Source organism: Xenopus tropicalis, chromosome 2 (assembly GCF_000004195.4).
Source record: "Xenopus tropicalis strain Nigerian chromosome 2, UCB_Xtro_10.0, whole genome shotgun sequence".
Lineage (NCBI taxonomy): Eukaryota > Metazoa > Chordata > Amphibia > Anura > Pipidae > Xenopus > Xenopus tropicalis.
In genome coordinates this window covers 145,762,369-145,776,645 of record NC_030678.2, presented here as the reverse complement: position 1 = coordinate 145,776,645, position 14,277 = coordinate 145,762,369, and positions in this window count along the sequence as shown.

Genomic DNA, 14,277 nt, shown 5'->3' with positions numbered 1-14,277 from the left:
ACTCTAATTTTTCTCATCTTGTTTTTTTCCGTCAGCTTTTAGCACTAAAAAAACTTTTAAAAGAAAAAAACGAATCCGACCGTGAGTAAACGCCCTCCTTAGCGCCTTGCATAGAAATGTTTTATGTTGAATATAACACTATTAAACCGAGATAATATGTTTATTTGGTTTACAATGTATATTGTGACAGCTGTAATGTCAAAGAATAATTTTTTTGACTTGCTTGCCAAAATATTTTATCACTGCTCTTTGACTAGATGTTGATTTTTTCTCAGGGAATATATTATATTGTTCTAATATCACAGTCAAGCTCTCTTTCATGCTAATATAAGGAAAGGGAATATTCAGTCTACGAGTAAAGATGACAGCTTATCAACAGACAGCGTGGGGTTCCTGACCTGCAGTTCTTGCAGCATTCTCTACATAGCTTCAGTAATACACCTAAATCCCCTGTACTCCAGAATTTGCCTCTGGTGTTCCTAGGGTTTCATCCTACACCGCGCACACAGCTGTACTTAAATCCTTGCAGCCTTGCAGCAGTTGACCTAACAGTTCATTCCCGAGATTGCTGCCGTGGTATGGAACAGATACTGCCAATATTTACCCTTTGAGACTGAGAACACCATTACGGTTTAATATTTAATATTACAAAAACAATGACAATAACAAAAATCATGTACTTATGTCACTGTCCTGGCACATTTGTGTATAAAAGTATTTTATGAGGGAGTTTGTAAGCATAAACACAGTACAACAATATGCAATATATAGGAGACTATAGAGAAAGGCAAATGCACTTGAAGAAGTTCTTTACATTTGGTGTTTTCATACTTGCTCTCATTGGACCAGTTGGCAAGATGCCTTGTATTGCAATGGCTTTTCTACTTTCACAAGTTTTCTCCTATAACTACCACTTCCTTAGGGGTGTCCTTGATTATACCAAAGCCATTTGACAATATGTCTTACAGAATCCTATTAACATTGGCTTTTAAAATCTTAAAATGCACAGGGTTGCACACAATGGCAGGTGTAACTGTCAGGGTCCCATAGGTAGATGATAAAGAGGAAACTGTGACATTCACCAAGGCCAGTCAGTGGTCTGGTCAGGCTATGAATAGTAAATGCAAGATATACACAGTCCAGGCAAAGGGGCAGACAATAGACTGGAAGACAACAGCAATACAAGACATACGGAAGACTGTTGTCAAGCACACACAGTGAGAAGTGTAGGCTTTTATATAGCCAGTCACCAGAGGTAATAATATCCTGCACATAAATTACAACAAAAATGTTTAATGTGGTTTCTAGCCCCTGGTTGCCTGGCAGGGCATTACTATGGCAAGCAAGAAGTTATAATGAGGAGCCACACACTAAATTGTAAGCTTTACAGGACAGGGACCTCTATCATCTTGTCTATTAATTTATCGCAACCGTACCTTGCATCTATTTTTATTTATTATGATACTTTGTATTTAGCTATTATTATGATGACCCCCTGTTTCGTTGTATTAATTTATTGTTCTACTGCACAGCGCTGCATACATAAGTGGCGCTTTATAAATAAAGATATACATACATACATACATACATACTAAAGTGATTATTATTATTAACATATAATTATAAATCGCCAACATATTCCGCAGCGCTGTACAATAAGTGGGTTTCATACACTGGACATACAGAGTAACATATAAAGCAACCAATAACCGATACAAGAGGTGAAGAGGGCCCTGCCCAAAAGAGCTTACAATCTACAAAGTGATGCAAGGACACTTATTTATTTTAGCCACATATTCTTTTAGTGATAAAAGAATAACTTTTTGGTATTGTAAAAGCTCCCTTTGTCATGATATATATATATATATATATATATATATATATATATATAGCAAGTAAAGATGTCCCGCACTCACAGGTCTTAAGTGAAATAAAGGTGTTTATTCAATCCACATCTAACGTTTCGGCTGCCTCCGCAGCCTTTCTCAAAGAAAGGCTGCGGAGGCAGCCGAAACGTTAGATGTGGATTGAATAAACACCTTTAAACACCTTCATTTCACTTAAGACCTGTGAGTGCGGGACATCTTTACTTGCTATTTTTCCTAAACCCATTGGGACTGCACCCAGGCATCGCTATTCTATCTTTGACGTGAGTGCCTGTTTACAAGCAAATATATATATATATATATATATATGATAGATAGATGATAGATAGATCCTCTTCAGGATGGTTGCAGGGATCTGGGAGCAGAATAGGATATCTTTGTCTATGACAGGTGCCCTGGACTTCATTTTCTATGTATGGGTGTTGCAGTTATTTTTATTGTTCTTCCATTAATAGTGCCCTTACACTTGACTGCTACAAGTATAAACATCACAACCTGACTAGAATACCCCATCCCTTTAAAGGACTTATGTCAAATGTGCATCTAGGTTGCTTTTAAACGAGCAAATGCACAGATTCAAAAATTAGCTTGAGGATCATGGTTTTAAAAGCCTTGCAAAAAATGATCAGTTTGTACAATTTGAAAAGTATGTTCTTTATACACTCTTATAAAATATGTAAAACTTCCAACAGTTTCCCACTTGGCTGTACCCCCAAAGTCTTTCTCTTGAATAAAAACACCATGAAAATATCCAAACACCTGCATTGTCTATATACTTCTCCTAGTTCTTTAGAAACAGATCTGTACAATAATGTCTCACCATACCTCCCTTGGTTATACATGGCCTGTGCACCACAGCACATTTTTCTATCTGTTGCTCTTAGAGCATGACAAGAGCTGTCATTGTTTGATGTTTTCCATTTCTCATCTCCATAACATTTACATAACAGATCCCATTTCTCAACCTAATACCAGCCAGGAATAGAGATCAAAGTGAACACTACACAGGAGAATAAAGAAGGGGGAGGAATTTCCAGGCATTTGGTGCTTGGTACTGCCAAAAGGGTTAAACTCAAGGGAATATGAAACATACTGGTGCATAAAAGGCAATTTGTGATGTGAAAAATTGTTTTTGTTGTCAGTTATCAAAGCATGGAACTGGCATGTTTGGTAGAAATACATACAAGAGTGTCAGAAGCACTGATAATAGTTGTCTCACCTACAACAGAAGCATTGTAACACATGCTGGAATATGTAAGGTAGTCTAAAATAGTATTGGATACTCACATGTTGTCACATTTTGTAGACTGAGACAATTATGCTTTAGTAGTACAGGTATAGGATCCCTTATCCGGAAACCCGTTATCCAGAAAGCTCCGAATTACGGAAAGCCTGTCTCCCATAGACTCCATTTTAATCAAATAATACAGAATTTTAAAACTGATTTCCTTTTTCTCTGTAGTAATAAAACAGCACCTTGTAATTGTTCCCTAATAAGATATAAATAATCCTTATTGGATGCAAAACAATCCTATTGGGTTTATTTCATGTTTTATTGATCTTTTAGTAGACTTAAGGTATGGAGATCCAAATTACGGAAAGACCCCTTATCCGGAATACCCTTGGTCCCGAGCATTCTGGATAATGGGTCCTATACCTGTATATTATTTTGATTGACCTTGAGCTTACATCTATATGGCATTCAGTGGGCCATAAAGAGTCTCCCATTTGACTTTTGTAAAGCTAAGGCTATTCTAATAAAATGTTTACGATCTGCATTACATATCTACACATAAGGTAACAAGTACCCTGATTGGGTTAGTTCAAGCAGTTTTCAGAGTGTCCCTGAAGCTGACAAGGCTAGTTCAATATGGGCAACAAACATGGAAACATAGAACTTGTCCAACAAATGTGGACTAGAGACATAAAAGACAAATGTATAGTTGGTCACAGTTAGATTCTTCAGAAATCTCTATATAAAGCTATTGTAAAATGTATTTTAATCTCATAAATTGGACATCTGAGATGTTGTTGTGACCAAAGAGATATGGAAACCAAGATTTTTTTTATGGTTTAGTAATGCAACCAAACAGTAGTGATGAGTGACATTTTTCGGCAGGTATGGATTTGTGTCAGTTTATCAGAATAGAACACCACTGCTCCCTGTATAGGATTTTTGGGGTTTTTCTCTGGCAATCTAGGGCAAAATATGGGAAAACTCTTAGAGCCTTCCTGCCCCCCTTAAAGAACAAATCAACCCAAAATATAATTTTTTGCCTAATAAAAGAAATCCTAATAATTCCAAGCAACTTTGAAATATACATTCATTACAAATTAGCAATGTTTTTGTTTTACTTATTTGTATATATAACTGCTATTAGAAGTAGTATTTGCCAGTTCTTTTCTGGCATTTGAAACAATGTTACGACTCTTAACGTATTGCAACTGTATCTTGTATTTATTTGTATTTATTGTTATACTTTGTATTTATCTATTATTATCTTAATAACCCCCTGTTTGTATTAATGTATTCTACTGTACAGCGCTGTGTACATAAGTAGCGCTTTATAAATAAAGACATACATACAATGTTACACAAGGCAGCAGACTGACAGACCTGTCTTGCTAAAGGAGACAAGTAGGAGAGAGTAACAACCACAATTCAGCAAGTGCTGCTTTCTATAGCAATTACTTTTACAAATAACTTTTAAAGTACTAACATTTTTCAATAAATTCACATTGGAAAGTTGTTTGAAATTATTTTTTCTTTTATTAGGCAAAAAATTGTTTTTTGGGTTGACATATTGTTTAAATGGCAAAAATGTCTGATCATAGCATCCTGTATAGGAACAGCTTTACATTCCAGATGCCTCTGTCATTATTGCCTTGCCATTAAATACTAGGGTAAAACATAGTGGAGGTTAATAGGTCATTTCTTGTGTGTTTGTTACATATGCAGGGTATATAGTAGCAGCTACTAGGGAATGCTGAAAAATGTTATAGGATTAAGTTACTGTATATGTTATTTTCCTTGAGGGGAGAAAACCATACTTGCACACCTATTTATTTTGATTCTTCTAAGAAAACCACTCAGTTTTTTTTCTTTTATATATAATGAGCTTTAGCATAACACTTCTTTCACCTAATTCAGGACTAATGCAAAGGGCACTGCTCTGATGGGGCAAGCTTACGCATGTTTATACAGACAATGCAAACAATAATTTACTCTTTATCCAGGTATTAACTGTATTTAAAAAACAATACAAATGGAAACAAATATAAAGGCTCATAAAATAAGTTTACAAGTGCAGTGGGCAACTGTGATTTTTCCTGCAGTCAGCTGAGCCTAAAACCACTTTCATTAAAGATACTTTCATCAAAATGCACTCTTCTGTATACTTGCTCATGTCTCTGCTCAGATGTTCCTGCCTTCCATTCCGAAATTAGGCGCTTCTGATAATGTACCCCTTGCTGTAAAATATAAGGCTATTATAATTTACCTCGGAGTTCCATGACCTGTATAAAAGCACAACACATGGTATAAGACACATTAGGGTTGATTCACTAAAGGTCAATTAGCGTTATCGCATGCTTTTTTACATTAAAATTGACACAAAAAAACGTGTGATTCTCTAAAGTATTATTGCATGCGTTAAGTCGCATATCGCGTGCGTTAAATAGCGCGCAACTGAATGCGTTAATTTTAACGCATTGCGTTAATTAGCGAATACAAATAGTATTAACGCATGATTCACAAATACATATGAAACGGTAAACGCGCTAAATATCACATTCGTCTATGCGAAAATTAACACCTACTTGGAGCAGGCGGTAATTATAGAAAAGTACAGTTCATGAGCTTTTGGCAACACAATATGGACTTTGCAATGGGATTTATTCAAGTCTGTGTTGGCCCTAGAGTGATGCAGCCTCCAGTTTGCAGGGAAATGGTCATTTGAAGAACCGTAGTTTTCTGAAAGTAATGGCATGTATGGCTAATATGGCGGTGACAATTTGTGCGCGCTGCATTAATTAGCGCACCGTGCGTCAAATACCGCATGAAAATAGTCTTTGTGACTTAAATAACGCAAACAGCATCGCGTCTAAATAAAAGCAAGTATCCTTTTAGTGAATTGTGCATTAAGTCAAGAAAAATTTTTTTAACGCATGCTATAAATAGCACTCGTTTTAACACACCTTAGTGAATCAACCCTATTGTATAAGAATATAACCAATATGTCTCTCTTTTTAGATTTTATGTGGGTGTTAAACCAATTTTATCCCCTAAAAACTGTACAAAGAATGGTATACTTTTATAACTGCCCGCTTTGTCAAAGCCTCTAGTACACAGCTGCCCTTTTCTGTCAGTCTTCTATAGTAGGAGAATCCTACTGCCCTGAAGTAGGATGATCCCCATAATACCCTAGCTGCCCCTTCAGTCTCCTTATTAGGATTCACTCCAGCCCATCCCTTATTGTTACTATGTTAAAGCTTTTCTAATGGTTCTACTTCCCTGGTCCTATATATGCTGACTGGAAAACCCTACACTGCACTAATGAGCCTAAATAAGACGAAACTGGACTGTAGTTTGGATTCTGTGGTAAATGATGCGTTAAAGTTCAATATCAAATGAATTATATGAATTTTGTAATAATATGAACCATGTGAAATAAATATGCATGATATAAAAACATTAGTTTAAGATATATATATAAACAAATTCACTCTCAAATTAATGATGAAGATTTGGCACATATTTTTGCAGAAACATAACTACACCTAGGAAAGGAAATTCATATTATGTAGGGTATTAGGGTAAGAGAACAAGACTAATTTAATCCCCACACAGTATCTAAAACCCTAATCCAAAAAAACTCCTTTTGTAGAAGGATCCAATGCCAGCCACCACCTCAATTGGCTTCTGGGATTAAATCAATTAAATCAGTAGTGGTTCACTGGTGGGTGAGCCTATAAAGCACTTTTATGTATATTATATTAATAAAAGTCCCTGGTGGGGATCTAAATGTCTATCCAATAAATATCCCATCGGGACCTTTTTCAAGACCCCAAATGTTTCAAGGTTCGAAGTATTAATAATTGTAGTTGTAGTGTTGTGCCACCCATGAGAAAGGTCCTATTGAGGACCGAAACATCGAATTCTTAAATAAACTTATGACAATTTTAAAGGGTGTGCCAGCCTATTACTGAATACAACAGAGGACTCAGCACTCACAGGATTTGCAGAAAAAAATAAAAAAAACTCTTTAATGTGCAATATCATTATATTGTGTAATATTGCACATTAAATAATTTTTGGGATTTTTTCTGCAAATCCTGTGAGTGCTGAGTCTTCTGTTTCTGCACATGGTGGCTACCTTACCCGGCACCCAGGCATCTGGTGGTGGTGAGTGCCCTCTCCTGATTATGTTATATATATATATAGTGCTTTTTCTCTTTATATATATATATATTTTTTTTTTTTTTTTATCTATTGCACCATGTAGAAAGATATGAGCCTTGGTACATTTTGCGGGAAACAGACTGGGATTGTCTTCTCCACATATAGGACTTCTCATAGTACATGTGCTCTGAAACATATTACAGCCCTTACGTAGCTGTCACTATCCAGAAAGAGGAGGATGATCATGAAAATCTTGACCTAAAGGCGGACCCTGGTAAGACAATAAAACTATTCATGGTAAAACAAGAATGACTTCCTTTAGATCGGTGAGATCAGATAGTCTAGCCCAGTCAAATCTACCATTCTGAGGAAGCCTTGTACATGTAGTGTCTTCTAGGCTGGTTACCAAGGAAAAGAGGCCTAGCCAGGGTCACTGGACAAACAACTAACATATGTTTCATTGTGCTTGTGACCCACCATTGGTCTTGCATGTCCCAGTTCAAGGGGTAAGAGTTCATGAACCTGAGCAGTAGACAGAAGGTGCACTCCAGAGAATGACCTTTATCCTTTCCCTGCTCTCTAAATACCATCACTGTGCTAAACCAAATCTGTAGTTTATGGAGGACTAGAAGCACTTTAAGATGGTAGAACAATACAAGCACATTAACCTCTCCCCATGCCGAGAGTGCAACCAAATGGATTTAGCAAAGTAAAATGAAATAATAAGAAAATAAGACCAGTGGTATTTTTCATTTTTTCTAAACATTATATTCTATTAAAATATTGAATGGCATTAAAGAATCTTTCAGATACTTTGTGTGCCACAGATCTGAAATAGAGAAAGATAAAGCAAGTTGCCCAAACTCACAATGGCTGACACTAATTCTATTACAGCCACTGACCCTTTTATTCAATATATCAATCCATTAATATAAATATACACAGCCACCCATACAAAAAATACAAAAAAATCTCTCTGGGACTCCATTCAGTTATAGATCTTCCCAGAGGACACAAACAGGGCAACTATTGGAGGGTACAACTTATAGGGCCTGCAAATCCTGGAACCCTGAAAAGAAATATTTACTATTGTTCATCAAGACACAAGGGGCCCAAATATTCTATTCCTACAGAGCACCAAAGGGCCAAATTGATTTCTGAGTCTGCTGCTGGACAAAAGGGGCATCTCTTGTGATTAGAAGAAAGGAAATTTAATTTCAGACATCAAAAGAGGACATTACAGTGAGACAAGCGAAGTTTGAAATGCAAGGGTTCGCAGCCTTTTAAGCAAATCAAAAAATACCTTGTTACCTTGTAGAAGTTATCTTATATTTATATATATTGTTGTGGGCTGATCAAAGATGAGTCCAGTTTAACTTCTGCAATTACAGTGGATGGAAAGATTTCCTTCTGGGGAAAGATGGGAGCTGCTTCAATTGATTTGATTGTGGATTAACCAAAACAAGAACAGTGGGAACTAAGAACCGAAACGGAGGAATACTGATTGAAAACAATAGAAGGTAAATGAAAATAAATATTACTTAAGATATATAGAGTGTATATGTCTGTGTGCATAGAAAAAATAGATTTACTTCAATGACAAATCAGGACAAAATAATAAAAACATCTAAATAACAATAATACATATGTACGATAGCTTTAATTGTATCTCTTTGATTGAGTGACACAAACACACACATATTTTATTACTCTATATCTAACAGCACAATGCATACAAGTAGCGCTATATATGTACATAATTGCCACAGCTTAATGTCATTGCCTGGTCTATATAACCACAGGAAGTCATAAACTCACCTGTATAACAAATTGCAAACATCACCATGCATCCTACATAGCAAATGAAGTCATCGTATCCATACTTGTTTATAAAATGTTAGAGTGGCAGTATATATCTATGTATCTATTACGGGTGCTGTCCATTGCTGTCTTTCTTGCCCTATTAATTGTGTAGCTAGTCAGAATGAGGGGTTTACTCTGCTTGTACTCGGTTCCCTCTGGGGACTTGGGGAATGATGGATGATGCCCAGCTCATCCCATCTGTCTCCCTTCTCTGTACAGATGTGACCTGTGCACAGGGCCTTGTCTGTGTTTCTATACAGGTCTAGAAGCTTTGCATTGATACTCCTTACCTGTATATCTGGAAAGCTTTTCACAATAGTCACCCATGCATTAAAAAACACTACTTATAGAATGCAGTGCTGTTTTGTAGAATATATAGGTTATCGTATTATGATAGAAAAGAGATCTGATGCTATTTTATTTGATTTGTCATTTTTTCTAAACAGGCTGGTCCTACAGTTTCTACTGTGTGCCACACTTCCTGCTGCATCTCAGGACAAATGTGTGGGGGCTGCAGGGAGTACAGCAGCATGGAGTTCAGATAACCTAAGAGGCTAGGAAAATCACACAGCAGGGTTGTTAGTTTCTTTAAACAAACCATCTGTGAATTAGGGACCCCATCCAAAAGAGAGAGTTTGATTATGATTATGCCCTCCTAGTGTATTGGTGTATATAATCTGCATATCTACTGTAAACAGGATGCACAACATCACACCGGCTGTATCACCAGGCTGATTTACTTACGTATGTGCCACATTGTGCCAGTGCAGTTGCTCCTAGCAACCATTTCGAAATTAGCTTTGATCCATCTACTTAAAGTTCAAAATGATAAATCTGATTGCTAAGTATGAACTTCCATTTGTATTATGCCTATTTTCCATGCTTCATGGTCATCAGCTGCTTTTCCATTAAAGGAGACCAACACCACAGTTTTATTGGTCAAGTGGTCTTTGGTCAGAAACATATTAAAATAAAATGTTGGACTGGTGTAACAAGAGGCCACCAAGAAACTGTCTACTGGGTCAAGCCACCCTTCTCTAAATCCTTCTACCTATTATCTCTCCTTCTCACCATGTAATATTTTTGACATTTTTTTTCTGCTTTCCGTCTTGATCTCCTTCCAAGTTAATCTCATCCTTCTACATTTTTTCACATATCAGTCAAACATTTTCTCTGTAATGGGCCACCTAGACCATATGCTAGAGATAACGCTCTGTGTGTATGGGTGGGACCTCTTTGGGACCTCCTTATTTGCCACAGATTTAAACCAAAAATTTCTACATTGACTTAGTAAGAATGCACCGAATCTATAATTTCCAATTTGGTTGAATATTGAATTGAACAAAACATTTACCCCCCAGTTGTCCAGACCTGTAAAGTTACCAGTTGAACAGTTAGAAATTATCCAAACTGGTGCCTGGATTTGGTCCATTCCTATCTGCTTGCAACATCTTAATGATAAAGACAGCCTGAGTTTCAGTTGCCCAAAATAGTCTTTATTTTAAAACATGACATGAGGCCTCAGATCAGCACCATGCCATAGACCTACATCTACCTTTTAAATTCACCTGAGGCATGATGCTAATCTGAAATCTGAGGCCTTGTGTATTAAAATAGCCGCCCAAAGCTGTAGGTTCACCAAGGTATAATACTGATATTTGTGCTCAAACCCAATAAGAATTCTTCCTCTTTCTGTTTGACTGCAGCAGATATCTTACACAATAGCTATCGCTAGCATATGCCAATGGACCAATTTGATATACAACAATGTCCAATTAATGTTGATTATCCAATCAAATTTAGAGTGCAAAATACCTGACTTTTCAGCATAGAGCGGGCTCTATGGTATTAGTAGGAAGAGTGGGGGACAGCACTTATAGTAGCACAATATAGCCATAGTAGGACAAGAGGGTGGCACTACCACTTTATTTCAGTGTTACAGCCCCTTTGCTATTGCTGGACTACAATTCCTAGTCTATGGGGCTGATTTACTTACCCACGAACGGGTCGAATGGAGTCCGATTGCGTTTTTTTCGTAATGATCGGTATTTTGCGACTTTTTCGTATGTTTTGCGATTTTTTCGGATTCTTTACGAATTTTTCGTTACCAATACGATTTTTGCGTAAAAACGCGAGTTTTCCTATCCATTACGAAAGTTGCGTAAAAAGTTGCACATTTTTCGTAGCGTTAAAACTTACGCGAAAAATGCGCAACTTTTCGCGTAAGTTTTAACGCTACGAAAAATGCGCAACTTTTCGCGTAAGTTTTAACGCTACGAAAAATGCGCAACTTTTTACGCAACTTTCGTAATGTATACGAAAAACTTGCGTTTTTACGCAAAAATCGTATTGGTAACGAAAAATTCGTACAGAATCCGAAAAAATCGCAAAACATACGAAAAAGTCGCAAAATGTTCGTTTTCAAGTCGGAACTTTTCCAATTCGGGTCGGATTCGTGGGTTAGTAAATCAGCCCCTATGGGTAGTGGGTGTTTTGGTAGATGAAGCTGAATACCTGCTGAAAGACCATATGGTTTACGCTACTCCACATTATTTTACCTTAGATTTGTGTGCTTCTGTTCATAAAATCATTAGACCCAAGAAACTGCAGGGTGCAAAGAATATTTTCCTTACTTCAGTACTTACTGAGACCACCAAGTACTCTGCACACACCATCTGTAAAAGGTGCTCACGAAGGAAACACATTACAGGACATGGACTTCAAGAAATTAGAGGGACCATTGCCTACAAAGTCTGTTTTGCCCTGGGCTCTACACTTCTAAAAGTAGCACTTATCTCCAACGGTATATTCCTAGTTTAAGCCCCACAGTACTTCTTCCACACATGATTAGCTGACCTTACTGGCTGGGGGCTGTGTTGCAGGGCAAAGGATCGCTGTTATTTGTTTGATAGCTGGATTTTTGTATTTTACTTTTATAATTTCCCACATATGCACAGATAGAAAGACTACAATGCTCTGTGCAGAAGTGGTATTTAATGAAAAATAGCGCTATCTGCAGCAGAGCTTTTAAACATTGGAGACGAGGTAATTCATAATTCAAATGTTTACTGAACACTTAAGCTGTAAGAGCTGGATGTACAAAAATCATTCTGAATTAGATGTGTTTATGTTTGAAGAAGAATTGGTAAGTTAGTAAATGAAAGTTAGTCAGATTGTGCGCTACCATCTCAAGCAGTGATCGTTCTGCAGCAAAACTTCAATATGATTTAGGATTATGTGCCACTTTGTTAAGAGAGGTATAATACTGATATTTGTTCTAAAAAACAACATATAAGCCTTATGGCACTGCTCATTTTGGGTTTTATTTACATATTGTAATTTGGACTTAATCGTGAAAACATTCACCCAGATACTACCGTTTTACATTATTATGCTGATTTTTTTTTTTTTTTATTATTAAAAGGAAAATAAATATTACATTTTTAAAAATGTCATCTAGAGATAAATGCACTACAGGACCAGAGGCAGACATTTGGGGAAATGATTCAGGAATGTTTAATGTACAACTCTCCAGTTGTCATTGAAATACAGCTTGTTCAGGGTTGGCATCCTTGATTGATAATAATAAATAACATAATAAGATAATCTGTCTATTGCATTTTGGCAACAATTTTTCCCCATATAACCCCTGTAATGTTTGAGGGTCAGTTAAAATGCTCTCTTTGTCCTACCATAACAACACTGGTGCTGATTGGGAGGCCAATGCTAACTCTGGCATTGCCAATTGATAGGATCGATCTAGTTCCCACTGATGGCATATGGCTGCTGGTAGAGATGGCTTTTCTAAGGATGGGGGGCACTGTGATTGTAAAGGTATGGCGTTGTGTTATGGTCCTAGAACAGAGGGAATCCTATACACTGTGTTATGGGCCTAGAACAGAGGGAATCCTATACACTGTGTTATGGGCCTAGAACAGAGGGAATTCTATACACTGTGTTATGGGCCTAGAACAGAGGGGATCCTATACACTGTGTTATGGGCCTAGAACAGAGGGAATCCTATACACTGTGTTATGGGCCTAGAACAGAGGGAATCCTATACACTGTGTTATGGGCCTAGAACAGAGGGAATCCTATACAATGTGTTATGGGCCTTGAATAGATGGAATCCTCTGAAACACACTTTAGACCTAAATTGTATTTTCAGGGTCAATTCTCTATGGGAAAATAATTTAAGCAATATATACCAGTGTACACACTAGATAAATATAATGGCCGCAAAGGATGTGCTAGCAGGTTCATACAATATCCATGTCTACAGCCCTTAAATTAATGGGATATGGCCACCAATTGTGGGAAATTGTGGTGGATATTGTGTTGTACAACACAATAACAAATAACATTATGTACAGTCGTAGTAGGTTTGTAGTTTTGAGGGGGAAAAGTTATATACTTCTGAAAAAATATTATTTTTTTGGGCTTGTATGTGCCTGTACATCCTAGTACTCATAGGATGGTCTGTACTGCTAAAAAACAACAGCCCTGTCTTGATTTATGACAGGTATTCTAGATATAAATATGGGTTCAAATGAATGGGGTCAGTCATACCTTACCTTACCTAGAGCCTTTGGTTTTTATGCAATGGAATATAACACAGCTTGTGTAAAGTATATAAATGAGATTGTAGAACTGGTTAATAAAAGCTTCAACACTTGTGGTTATAGAAGTCCCCATCCATGACAACCACAACTGTCGACTTGACCAGGCTTGGGCAGATCAGCTACTACTTTACTCTTGTGGTAAAAGGGCAAACTTATGAAGGGTGTATCCCCTTTGTTAGTCTTTTGTGAGGATGGGATAAAAAAATATAGTAGGGGAGAGGGGGTGGTTGAGTGATAATGAAAATTATGTACAAGAGTGCTAAGGGTAGTCCCATATAACACAATGGAAGTGGGGGGGGGGCTTCCAGTGTGTCACATAGTACTATCCTGGGCCCTTAAATATTGGTAGAGTCTTCTGACTAGAAGCATTTCATCATACTCCCTTTTCTCTGTTATAGGTGGCCTGCCCCTTTTAAATGTAGAATGACATGTCTCCAACACATAATGTAATTTGCCATTTTGAATATTTAACTAAAACCTGACATTGTTTGAAATGACATGTGCA